Genomic DNA, 13,443 nt, shown 5'->3' with positions numbered 1-13,443 from the left:
CTGAAACAAAAACCCAAAGGACACTTTAAAGGAAATGGCTAACCGAGTTTTTAATTCTTTTTCAAATTCTACAGCAGTTCATTTTCCCCTGATCAAATGAATGAGACTGCTGTGTCTGATAAAATGAAGAGGAAACTTACATTTTTTTTTTAATTTAAAAAATCTCCCACAGTGGTACATATATTGGCATATATAAGTCCTATGTGTTCGTTTCTTTTTCTTCCAAGGAAGACATAATTGTTTTTCTTATATTTTCATAATATGAGGTCGTTGATAAATTGCAAAAAGGAGTCAAAACAGTATAAATAATAATCTTTATGACCAGCAGATGTCACTCTCAGTGCATGACTGGTTGAAAGCAAACTTACTCTCATTACAGATTTTCCCAAATACCTGATTTTAAACATCTCTAGAAAAGGGATTAGTAGCTCAAATTTAAAATGCCCCACCTGAGCCTCTGGTGGTGACAAAATTGGTGACAACTCTCATGGAGCCAATAACTACCAGCCTGCAAGAAATCATTGAGAAACAGTGGGAAAGAGAAGATAAAAAGGGCTTTTTGCTTAAAACTGACTTGACCACGTGGATTTTTGACATCTTGGCTGCTTTCCTAAGCCACCAAAAGCCACTTGAAGTGAATGGATAGGTCAGTGTTTTCAGACAATCCAATGGGAATCAAAACCAAATAGACTTATACTTTTAAAGGGTGAACTTTATGATATGTAAATTACATCTCAGTTTTTTTTTTAATAGGGTCTGGATATTTATAGTTTAAACTATAGTTTATTTATATTTATATTATAGTCTTTAGCATTAAATTATACCAAAATATTGTAAGCTTGGCTTTAACATCTACCAAGCATTTAGAAAAACTTGAAGCTTTCGAAGGCTACCTTAATTTGAAGGACTGTATAAGGTAATTGTCGAATTCATTGTATTTTGTACTTTATCTTCTGAGAGTACTTTCTGAGAACCTAAGGTTATTTCCCTTTCATTTCACAGTTTTGCTCTAAGTCTTACTCTAACACAGAAATGGATTCCAGTCCTGTCTCAGCTACTTACTAGCAGGTTAAACTCGATAGCCCTCAGCATATAGGAGTCAAGAGGTCTGGCAGACCAGTCATCTCTTATTTTGCCCTGCTCAGCATTGATTCAATCATTCACTTGCTTCTTTTAATAGCACCCTTATTTTTCTTTAAGGAACTTTCCTTACCACGCTGTCAGTCTGTATGGCCCCATCCTGGCTAATTAGAGTCAGCTCCAGTACTTTGGTGGAATTAATGGGAAAGATGCTATACTTGCTAAACTAGCAGGATGTGAGTCTGGAGCTTCCAGTGATCAACCTTGCTGCCAGACGGTGAAGCCAACAGAGACAAAGCCAAGAAAGGGAAAGAGATTCCTTATGACATTGCTTCCACACCTAAATGCAGTCATACTTTTTTACTTTTCAGTTATATGGGCTAATTCCCTCTTTTGCAGTTTCCTGTCACGTGCAACCAAGAGACTTACTTCATATACTTGGTTTCCAATCTTACTTATTATGAATGGCTAATGGGAAAGTTTTGACTCCATTAATTTTACCGTGTGATTTTGAACAACTCTTACCTGTCCTGGGCCTCAGTTTTTCTCCCCTATAAGATGAAACAGACAAGTTTTCTCTAGAGAACCTTTTCATTTTTTTCTACAGGTCATATTTCATTCACTTAATTTTGGTGGTGTGACATAGTAGATAGAACCTTTCCTAGATATAAAAAGAAAAATAGACTTTTTGTTGTTTATTTTTTTGTTTTGTTTTGATTTTTTTTTTGTAATGGCATCAGCTTGGTTTCTGGAGCAATCACAGTTCTATGTATCATTTCCTTCTACTATAATTTTGGAGACTTTTGCCCTTTATCAGGTTTTTTTATTCTGGTACTGATATTTATCCAGATTTTCAGGAGACCTTATCCCTAATGCTTTATTATGAAAGGTCTCAAATATACCAAAAAGTTGGAAGAGTAATACAATGAACACCTATATGGCTGTTTTCTAGATTCAAAAAGTGTTAACATTTTGCTATAGCTATCTGTTTATATAAATGTATAGGTATCCATGTATCAAACAGGATCCAGTAAGATCAGAAACTGTACCAATTTTTAAATAAAAGGAATCTACAGTGAAGAATCATTGGCCAGGTATTGGAGAACTTAATAGGCAAAGGGGGATACTGAGGTGTCACAGAGATAGTAAATGCAGGAAACAGCATCACTAGGGCTAGATGAACAAGAAAAGAGGCTGGCATTATTAAAATGTGAAAGCTTGGATGAGGGGTCCCTTGGAAGTGAGACTCCAGTGTCTGAGGAAGAGGCCCTGCCTGACTGGTATTACTGTCTTAGGAGCTCAAAAGTCTGAAGAATGGGTGCCAGCCTGCTGATGCTGCCGTCTCTGAGCATGTAGGATGAGGCGGCTCTGGAAGTGTGAAAACACTGAAAACTTAAACCAATTGCTGCTCCTAAACTAACTCTCACTTCCCCGGGTGAAGAACCACTGCAGGGAGGATACTGTCAGCAGTAGGAAGCAAATGAGGAGGGAGTAAATCACTGGTCCTTCCTCTACGTTTCCACCATGTCTCTTGCACCCCTTATTTGCAGAGCCTAACAGAAAGCTAGGTGATAAAGAAATGTACTTTGTGAGGTCCCAGCCGCAGCATGACAAAGCAGATTACAGGACATGGGTGGGTCTGAAGCTGAAAGACAAGAGCTTAGTAACCAGCACAGCCCATCTCTTTGGCCAGTCATCCTTCTATCCATAATTGAATTTCTATACAATAAGCATAGGTTTGTGGTTCTCTTAAGAGGTAACTATCTCTGTACAAATAAAGATGCTCTTACCTTCTCTCCAGAATGAGGAAAACACAGTCTCAGCTCCTCAAATTTAGTAACAGTGCCATTAATTATTCTGTTGCCTAATGACTAGCCCCAACCACCAAGGTTTGTTTTTTTGTGTGTGTGTGTGGGATTGAGGGGGTATAGAAGAAGTCTCCAGGTGTAAGTCGCATCTATATCACTGTTACAGTAAACAATGATAACAAATTGATACAAACCACCCTGAAACTCCTCAGATACACGGTTAGAAAGCGACACTATTCATCAGGACATGCCATGCCTTGACCAGACCAATTTCAGGCCCACTGGCATTAACCCCACAGCACTAGCCAAATACGGTCAGCCAGCAGTATCAACTCCCAGTTCAGTGGAAAACTGTTACGTCCTTTGGTGAAAGCATTTCTCCCTTGGGAACCGAGACTTCCAAAATATCAAGAGTCACAGTCACAGCAATGGGAAGCAAAATTTCTGTGAATTATTAGGTGCCCATCCCTTGATTCCCAGACCAATGTATTCTGGCTTGGGGGATTAAAAAAAAGAAGTATATTCATAGGTTACCAATTCAAAGCACATTTGCATCCTACAAGATAGAACTTTATCTTTTTAGATTCTTTTCTCCCAGTTGCAAGTAACTGAGTATTAAGTAGCTCATTCTATCATTCTAACAGACCAGGTGCCTCTGAGTGATGAAGTACATGACAAGACCAGTAAGTTCCATAGGTGTCAGTCTGTTGCCACACTCTGTTATGAACTGAATGTCTGTGTTCACCCCCAAATTCATATGGTGAAATCCTAAGCCCCAGTGTGTAACATCTGAAGATGTGCCTTTGGGAGGAGGTAGTTAGGTTTAGATGGAGTCATGAGGGTGGGAGCCTGGCCCAGTGGGATTAATGCCTTTATGAAACGCTTGCTCTCTCTCTGGCGCATAAAGAAGAGGTCATGTGAGCACACAGAAAGGTGGCGGCCTCCTACAAGCCAGGAAAAGAGGCCTCAGGATTAAACCTACCTTGCCACACCTTGATCTTGGATTTATCAACCTCCATAACTGAGAAGTTTCTGCTGTTTAAGCCACCCAGTCTATGGTATTTTCTTATGGCAGCCCAAGCAGACTAACATACACTCCTTTGCACATCAGAAACTTCACCAAGGTGGATGAGTCCCTGAATTTTTATGAGGTTTATTTCCCACTCTCTGGCTCACATGCATTTTACTAAGGCATCTAAAGTACTTGCTTCTACCTTCTTATCAGATGCCATCTGTATGTCATCAGTGAAGTGGACAAATTTGATGATCTGTGAAATGTCAAGATTATCAAAATCTCTGCAGATTAGATTATCACAGACATTAAGTCGATGTAGCCCTAGGGCAGAACTGTGAAGGTGATCTCTTGGTTCTGCAAGGTGAAAACAACCTGCTTGCGTTATTCACTGAAATTGATATAGAGGGGGAAAAAGTATTTGCCAGGTCACTAATGGTATACGAGTTGCCAAGGGTTATGCTGACTCTCTTTCGTAGAGATACACATCTGGAACAGTAGCTGCAACTGGAGTCATTATCTGTTAAGTTTGCAGTAATCCATAGTCAATCTCCAGATCCAACAACCTTCTGCACAGGAAAAGCAGGTGAATTTAAATGGGGATGTGACAGATATTAAGCCTTTGATGGTGGCACTAAACCCTGCAGTTTCCTCCAGGAATGTGGTGTTGATTTTGGTTTACTACCCTGGTAGGGAAGGGAACTTCTAGGGACTTCTACTTGTCCCTTTTTACCATAATAGGCCTCACTCCATGGATCAGAGGGCAAATCTGGGGGTTCTGCCAGGAATTGAATATATCTATTCCAATTACACATTTAAGAAGTAGAGATATAACCACTGGGTTCACAGACCTACTAGGCTCTCTGTAATTTTAGCTTGGGCCAATACTCCATTCATTATCTGACCACCACCAGTTCTCACTTTGACTGGTGGACCATCGTAGTATTTTGGTCCCAGGAATTAGCATCAATTCAGGGCCAGTGCCTATTATTTAATCCCTAAAAGATCTGAGGCTTTCCTTTTTTCATAATACTAAGTCACCTATTAAAGACTGCAGGTTTCTGGGGAAGTCTTGGAGGAAGTCTCTAGTATATACTTGTGGCAGTGTCATGGAGTTCTTAAGGGAACTCAGCATGTCCTTCAATCAAGGGGCTCTGGATCTGACAACTGGCTTAGGTCTGGAAGCTGGAGGAGAGGTTATGACTCTCTCTGTAGTGACTTTAGTCAGATTTCTGGGCACCAGCCCTAGGGTTTTTCATTACATAGATCAAGCAATGTTTTAGTAGACTGCCTATCTATTCCATTCCTAGATCTACTGTACCATTTAGCTACTGTATTAGGGTTCTCCAGAGAACAGAATCAGTAGGATTGACTGACTGATTAGAAGGAATTGTCTCACATAATTATAGAGGCTGGTAAGTCCAAAATCTGCAGGGTGGGCCAGTAGGCCAGAGAGCCAGGAGAGCCAATGCTGCAGTTCCAGTCCAAAGACAGCCATCTACAGAATTGTCTCTTGCTTGGGGGTAGTCATTTTGTTCTATTCAGGTTTCCAACTGATTGGATGAAGCCCACTCACATTTTGGAGGGCAATCTGCTTTACTCAAAGTCCACCACTTTAAATGTTCATCTCATCCAAAAACATCCTCACAGAAACACCCAGAATAATGTTGGACCAAATATCTGGGCACTTGATGACCCAGTCAAATTGACACATAAAATTAACCTTCACAGCTACTATCAACAATCCCTGTGGATCAAAACAGTCTGATTTCCATTTTGTCTCTGCTGGACACTAAGTGCATCCACCTTCTCTCTCATGACTGAACACTGCCACTTGGCTTCAGCTACTCCAGGATCCTATCGACCCCACTGAAATCAATGAACTCATCTCAGTGGCAGCATCTTCTACCATCATACAAGCCCACAGAGAAAAGCCACCACAGAGATTTCCAAGGATATCAGTGATCTCCTCACTAATGTATTGCTCAATATCTCAGGGAATGAGTGTCCTCTGGGCCCTCTTCAACCATATAGTTGGGGGGGGGGGGAAGTGGGTGAGGGAAGTTCAAAGGTCACACGTGATAAGTTTAGCAACATTTCTATCTCCCCAGGTCTTTTAATTCCTTTCTCTACATTGTGCCAAACTATATGTAGGTCACTGTTGAGTTCAAGTTATCCAAGTAAGTAAATTCTTATATGAGCTAACATATTAAATCCAGAATCCCTGATACATACACCCATATCAGTAAATTTGGCCTGTTACATTCTGCCTTTTTACATCTAATGCTCTCAGAATCCCATTCCCACATATATTCACCTGGTTTCTGCCTATACAAATTATAAAAGTCTTCCAGTTCTTTTGGATTATAAGTTCTTCCCTCCAGGTTCAGACTTTGTACTTGTTCCCTTGGAATATGCTGGATCTGACCCTGGTTATGGGTCTAGTGGCAGCAAGGAGTGGTGGGGTAGGTCTTGAAGAGTACAGGCATCTCCTTGAAAGTCACCTGCCTCCGGTGAGAGTATTACAAGGACGTCAAGCAAAGGAAACCTAATCTCAGACACAGAAGGTGAAGGCATGGAAGGCTCAGAGTGACTTAGGGGTTCAGATTCTCAGTTTCATCTGTGTCCACGCAGATGTCCTCATTCCAAGTCCTGGGGACACTCCCAACCCTCATCCTAACTTTCACTGAGAGACATAGGCTGTGAGCTCAATTTACATTAAATTCTACAACCATCACAATTAAATCTTGTGTCTGAATTTGCAGCTCCAACAGATTTGCGATACTTTTAGAGCTGCCATAGAATCTCTCTAGTTCTCTGACCAGGACTTGGGCTGAGACTTTAAAGGGCTGAGTGTGTTGTTTTCTTTCTGTACACACTCCAGAGCACTCAGAAGGAGGCATCCCGCCCCACAGTCCCTGTAGGTCGTCATTATTCCCAGCAGCCACTTGGTCCCCCAAGGTACCTGCTTCAGGAGGTTCTTTATCACAATAATCTACAGCCAATAATTAGATTAATCAGGGCCACTCCATGCCATGAGTTACTAGCATCCCATTTCCATGACAAGGAGCTCAACATTGCATTCAAGTCTAAAGACAAACCCAAACACCTAAGAAAAGGGTCTGTTTCCTGAGACTCCTAGTTCCAATTTCTGTATCAGTCAAGGTTCAGTCAGGAGACACAAACTCCACCAGTTACTTTTGCAGAGAAAATTTAATATAAAGAACTGTGAACCAGGTATCGGAGAACTGGAAAGGTAAAAGGAATACTGTATAAACACAGAAAGCAGTTACCATCCCTAGGGCTGGGAGAAGAGCTCGGGATTAACAGAATTTAGAAGCTTGGACGAAGGGTCCCATGGAGCTGGGTTAGAGAAGGCTTTGCCAGCTGATACAGGTATATCTGAAGACAGGCTGTATTCTGAGACTGTGGAAAAAATGTAAACCTAAACCAGCTGCTCCTACAGGAAATAACTTTCATTGCCAGGGTGAGGAACTGTTGCTCAGGCAGGCTGAGAGTAACAGGAAGCAAAACAGAAAGAAGCAAGCTCTTTGTGGCTCCTCTAGACTGCCAGTGCCCTTCTAATGCCCCCTATTGGCAGACTAACAGAAGGCCCGCTGGCAAAGAAGAAATGTGATTTGCAAAGTCCCAGCCCTTACATCACATAGCTGAGTTTGAAGGTAAGACTATAGCTTAATAACCAACTCTGTTTTGTGTGTGTGGGGGGGGGGGGGGGGGGTCATGTGTGTGAGTGTCTGTGCATTCATGTGTGTTTTCTGAACCATTTTAAAGTAACTTCCCAACACCATGTGTCTTCTCCCCTCCATACTTCAGCACTGCATCTCCTAAGAATAAGGACATTATCCTATATAACCACAAAACCATTATTCACACACAAGAAAATTAACAATAATTCCCTAATATGTCTAATAATCAGACCATATTCAAAGTTCTTCCAATTGCCCCCAAAATATCTTTTATTCCTAATTTTTTGAACCACCTTTTAATATTTCCATGACATTTAACATTTTAAAGAATGTCCCACTCTCTGAATTGACTGTTTTCTCCTGTGTTGTTTAACTAGTTTCTCTATTCCCTATACTTTCTGCTAATCAGAGGTTAGGTGTGAAGGCTTAATTATATTCAGGTTAAAACCCTGGATGTATCATATAATGTCAGGTTTTATGCCCTTGGTAATGCTAAATTTCCCTACTTGGTTAACAGCGTGGCCGCCACATCTCTCCATTATAAAGCTACGTTTTTCCCTTTGAGGTTTTTTAAGAGTGTGTTTTATTTTTAATATGTAAAACAGGCATCTGGTAAATTGAGACAGTACAGTGAAGGCTGTACCTCCCACCCCATCTCAGCTCCACAGTTCTCCTCCAAGACACAGCCAAGGCTACCAGGCTACATGTCTTCAAATTGTGGTTACACATAAACGTGTGTGTGTGTGTCTGTGTGTGTAACCTTTTTCCTTCATAAGCAGTAGCACGGTAGACACACTCTTGTATGCTTTAATGTTTTAAATTTTTTATCATACCCATAATAAATTAAGTGGATGAGACATGTAGAGTTAAGTGTCTTCTGAGTATTATTTAAAAGAAATGTGTAGAAGTCTTTTAAAACACAGATTTTGAGAAATTAGTCTCCTTCCACTTCACAACAGCTAACAGATAAAACATTTCTTTTAGCCACTAGCTAAATCTCATTTATGCAGTTTCATCAAGCCTCATTTCCTCAGTCTGGGATTTCTGCTTTTCATCTCAGCCAAAAGGCGGGGATAGACCCTATGTTTCTCATATTCCCTCCCAAAATTATGCTGGCAAAGCATGGCAAAGCCTTTATTTCTATACTCATTCATAGGTTACTTTCTCTAAGCTTGATTCTACAAAGCACAAGCCTCTAGACCTTCTTAGCAGAGCATCTCCCTCAAATCAAATGTCTGTTCATTTCTGATCCACATACTGAGTTGAGAAACCTCATCAAGAGAGGTTTTTGCATGAGGTTCCAAAATGAAGTCTCTCCAACTGAAGCCTTTCAAGCTACATCTGGAAACTGGCTGAATCTTTTCTGGGTCATTTCCCCTAGAATATAAGTGGTGTCTATTTTGGTCTGACTTCATTTGCTCTGGGATTGTAGCTGTCTCCAGGCCTTTAACTCTTCCGAAACCTCAGGCCAGAAGAGCTTCTTATAACTCTCTGGTTCTTCTTTTCCTTCCCGTGAAAACTACTCTGCTTGTTGAAGCCCTCTGCCCAGCTAAACACTGTCTAGAAGAAGGAACTTATGCCTGGGCGAGATATGAGCTCTCATTCCAACTCTGCCCCTCGCCCACTGTGTAACCTTGGGAAGATGGCCCTGCTTCTGGGCCTCAGCTCCTTCGACTATACAATGGGGAAAATACTTGTCCCAAACTTGGAAGACTGCAAGAGACTGTTCTTTGAAAATGTTTTTTTAAAAAGGAAGTCTATAATTGTTGGGGGTTTATTATTATTAACTCCCTAAACTCTCTGCCACATCCCCAGATCTGGCTCATCCATCACAGCAAAGGAAGAATTTCTAAAAACTGCAATACGGCATTTCCTTATTTTTTATTTTATTGGGGGGAGGAGTGTTGAGTAAGTAAAAGATTTCCATTGTTTTAAAAATCAAATTGTTCAGGCTTCCCTGGTGTTGCAGTGGTTAAGAATCCGCCTGCCAATGCAGGGGACACGGGTTCGAGCCCTGACCCGGGAAGATCCCACATGCCGCGGAGCAACTAAGCCCATGCGCCACAACTACTGAGCCTGCGCTCTAGAGTCTGCAAGCCACAACTACTGAAGCCCGCACCTAGAGCCCGTGCCCCGCAACAAGAGAAGCCACCACAATGAGAATCCCGCGCACCACAACAAGAGTAGCCCCCACTCGCTGCAACTAGAGAAATGCCACGTGGCAACGAAGACCCAACGCAGTCAAAAATTAATTAATTAATTAATTTTAAAAAATCATGGAGGGGCTTCCCTGGTGGCGCAGTGGTTGAGAGTCCGCCTGCCAATGCAGGGGACACGGGTTCGTGCCCTGGTCTGGGAGGATCCCACATGCCGCGGAGCGGCTGGGCCCGTGAGCCATGGTCGCTGAGGCTGTGCGTCCGGAGCCTGTGCTCTGCAACGGGAGAGGCCACAACAGTGAGAGGCCCGCGTACCACAAAAAAAAAAAAAAAAAAAAAAAATCATGGTTCCAGTTTTCTTTAAAAAAAAAAAAAAATTGTTCCAAAAGACCTAAGCGAAAAAATACGCCTCTCTCTTACTGCTGTTTTCCAGTCCCTCTCTCCAGAGACAACGTCTGCTGTTGCAATTTTTTGTATATCCTCCTAGGGATAAATTGTGTTCATACAAACATGTGTGTCTGTGTTTTCCTCACCTCTTCTTTTTTTTTTTTTTTTTTCGCGGTACGCGGGCCTCTCGCTGTTGTGGCCTCTCCCGTTGCGGAGCACAGGCTCCGGACGCGCAGGCTCAGCGACCATGGCTCACAGGCCCAGCCACTCTGCGGCATGTGGGATTTTCCCAGACCGGGGCATGAACCCATGTCCCCTGCAACGGCAGGCAGACTCTCAACCACTGCGCCACCAGGGAAGCCCCCACCTCTTCTTTTTTTAATTTGAATGGTGGCAAACTATACACACTGTTCTGCTTCTTATTTTTCTCACTAAACAATATGTCTTGAAGATAATTCCATAATAGTACAAAGAGTTCTGCCTCTATGTATGTATGTATAATGATTAATTAGTCCCCTATTACTTGGCATTTAGATTGTTTCCAGTCTTTTATTAGTTCAAACAAGGTTGCAATGGATATCCTTATGCACACTTCCAAGAAATAATTACAGGAAATAGAACAGCTATATTAAAAAATAAGTTGTGGGACTTCCCTGGTGGAGCAGTGGTTAAGAATCCGCCTGCCAAGGCAGGGGACACAGGTTTGCTCCCTGGTCCAGGAAGATCCCACATGCCACAGAGCAACTAAGCCCGTGTGGCACAACTACTGAGCCTGCGCTCTAGAGCCCAAGCGCCACAACTACTGAGCCCGTATGCCGAAATTACCGAGCCCGCGTGCCGCAATTACTGAGCCCGCGTGCTGCAACTACTGAAGCCCGCGCACCTAGAGCCCATGCTCCGCAACAAGAGAAGCCACCGCAATGAGAAGCCCAGCAACGAAGACGCACAGCAACGAAGCCCAGCAACGAAGAACACAGCTCGCAGCAACGAAGAGTAGCCCCCGCTCGCCACTAGAGAAAGCCTGTGCACAGCAACGAAGACCCAACGCAGCCAGAAAAAACAAAATTGTGTATTTTAAATTTTTATAAATCCACAAAACTTTCCTTACAGTTCAACTATCATCTTGTTTCATTCTAAGTGATATAATACACAGAGCAGCCAGCCTTCACTCCAACATCATGCTCTTTCCATGCAAAGGCAGCAAGTCCCATCTACTAACAGCTGTCTCCCAGTGCTGCCACATTAGTAAGACCCCATCTGGAATTATCTCATTCTGGAGACTTCACAGCCCCAAAGTCCCTTGTTGAAAGTAAGCACTGACAACTTGGATCTTGGCCATTAGCAGTTTGGAATGATTCAACATCGTTTTTAAACGCTCTTCTGTACCCAAACCAGAGAAAGGAAAGGTTGAAAAAGACATACAGGAAGACTAGGAAGGCCCGCATTTTAATAATGCACGTAAGTCAAAAGATCTTGGGGGAAAAAAAAAAAAAAAGATCTTGGACTTGGCCTTGACTCCACAACTGACTACTAAGTCACTGAATGTCTCTGGACCTCTTCGTCCTTGTGTATGAAATGAAGACCATGGACCAAATTATTTCTCAGGACCCTTCCTCCTTTGAGATTCTGAAGACTCACATGCAGCGTATGTTGGGGGCACTTGTCCCAACCTCACCATATTCAAAAAGCAAAAGATGTCATGAATTAGCACATGATTAATATCGAAATGGGTGGTACAACTGAGAAGATTTAGACGGTGGCGCGCTGGTAAACAGGCTGAGGTGGGAAAAAGAGAGCCTTGATTTGTAGTATTTGTGGATTTCCGTGGTGTAATTATTCTCACTATGATGATTTCAAATGGCAGCATGACGTCACTAAACTCAAAGTTGGGAAGAGAGGCACAGAACTGGCTGCTGGCTCCAGAAAACCAACAATTACGGATTCAAAGCAAGCATTTTCTTCAGACTGTCCTGTGTTGAAAGGATTTCATGAAAGAGGAGAGATTTGAACCAAGCATTGAAGGAAACTACATTAGGACTCTTTCCGTAGTAACTGACGGAAACAATCCAAACTAGCTTAAAGAGAGAGAGAGAATATACGAATGTGAATGCTTTAGCACAAGTCTCTGAACTAAGGGCTCTAATAATGTGCTCACAGAACTCTCCCTCCACCTCTCAGTTCTTCTTGAATCTGCTCCTACTTGTGTATTGATGTCATTGTCTCCTGCCATAAGCAGGCTCTCTCCAAATGGCAGGCTCCCTGCCGGTGGCAGTCCAGGGCTCTGTACTTACAGTTAACAATTCAGAAGAAAAGAGGGCTGTGTCACGGAAAGCCCATGGAAAGACTGGCTGGCTCTGCTTGGGTCTCACATCCACCATCTGGGCTCTTAACTGGGCACAGGAAAGGGTACCTGGTCCACATGCCTGGGCAGGCAGAGCACTCTTCCTCTACCACTCAAAACACATGAGTCACCCAGTACAAATTGCCCAAAGGACAGAGGGATGCTGGGCAGAGAAAAGCCATGCATTTCTAGTAGACATATGGGTAAGGCTTTGTGGAAGACAGGTAATAGTTAGAGGGAACTGCTTAAGGGGAGGTACAGAAACATAAAGGTGCATTCAGGAGCCAGCAAGAAGACCACCTGACCAAAGGAGGGCTACCCACGGGGCAGCAGTTCTCAAAGGAGGGCGATGTTGCCCCTCTCAGAACATTTGGCAATGTCTGAAGATATTTTTGGTTGTCGCAACTAGGGGCAGAGGCCTAGTATTGTCATCTAGAGCAGCGGTCCCCAACCTTTTTGGCACCCAGGGGCCGGTTTCGTGGAAGACAATGTTTCCATGGACCGGGGCGGTGGGCAGGGGGGTTGGTTCAGGAGGTAATGCGAGTGATGGTTCAGGCGGGAATGGGAGCAATGCGGAGCGGCAGATGAAGCTTCGCTCGCTTGCCCGCTGCTCACCTGTGCGGCTTGGTTCCTAACAGGCCACGGACTGGTAGTGGTCCGTGGCCCGGGGGTTGGGGACCCCTGATGTAGAGGGTAGAGGCCAGAGGTAAAGACTAAACATCCGACAAGGCACAGGACAGTCCCCACAAGGAAGACTCATCCAGCACCAGATGTCAACAGTGCCGAGGCTGAGGAACGCCGTCACACAGGAAAAACAGGAGACATGTCTGGGAAGACGTCAAATCATAGAGGGCTTTCAGTTAGTGAGGCTACAGAAAGGCTACAGAGTCGAGGCATCATCCTATGACTGTTACACAGGGAGCATAGGAAGATGTTGAGATAGGTTAATGTA

At 43.1% G+C, this 13,443-nt stretch overlaps 1 protein-coding gene across 1 annotated transcript in view; it reads right to left on the bottom strand.

Moving 5' to 3' along the window:
* Positions 1 to 13,443, bottom strand: part of PTTG1 (PTTG1 regulator of sister chromatid separation, securin) — a 63,763-nt gene that overhangs the window by 39,041 nt on the left and 11,279 nt on the right. The window lies entirely within an intron of this gene.

This window comes from Stenella coeruleoalba, assembly GCF_951394435.1.
Source record: "Stenella coeruleoalba genome assembly, chromosome: 3".
NCBI classification, from domain to species: Eukaryota; Metazoa; Chordata; class Mammalia; order Artiodactyla; family Delphinidae; genus Stenella; species Stenella coeruleoalba.
The sequence above is the reverse complement of the archived record's forward strand: the minus strand, read 5'-3'. Positions and strand labels throughout refer to the sequence as shown.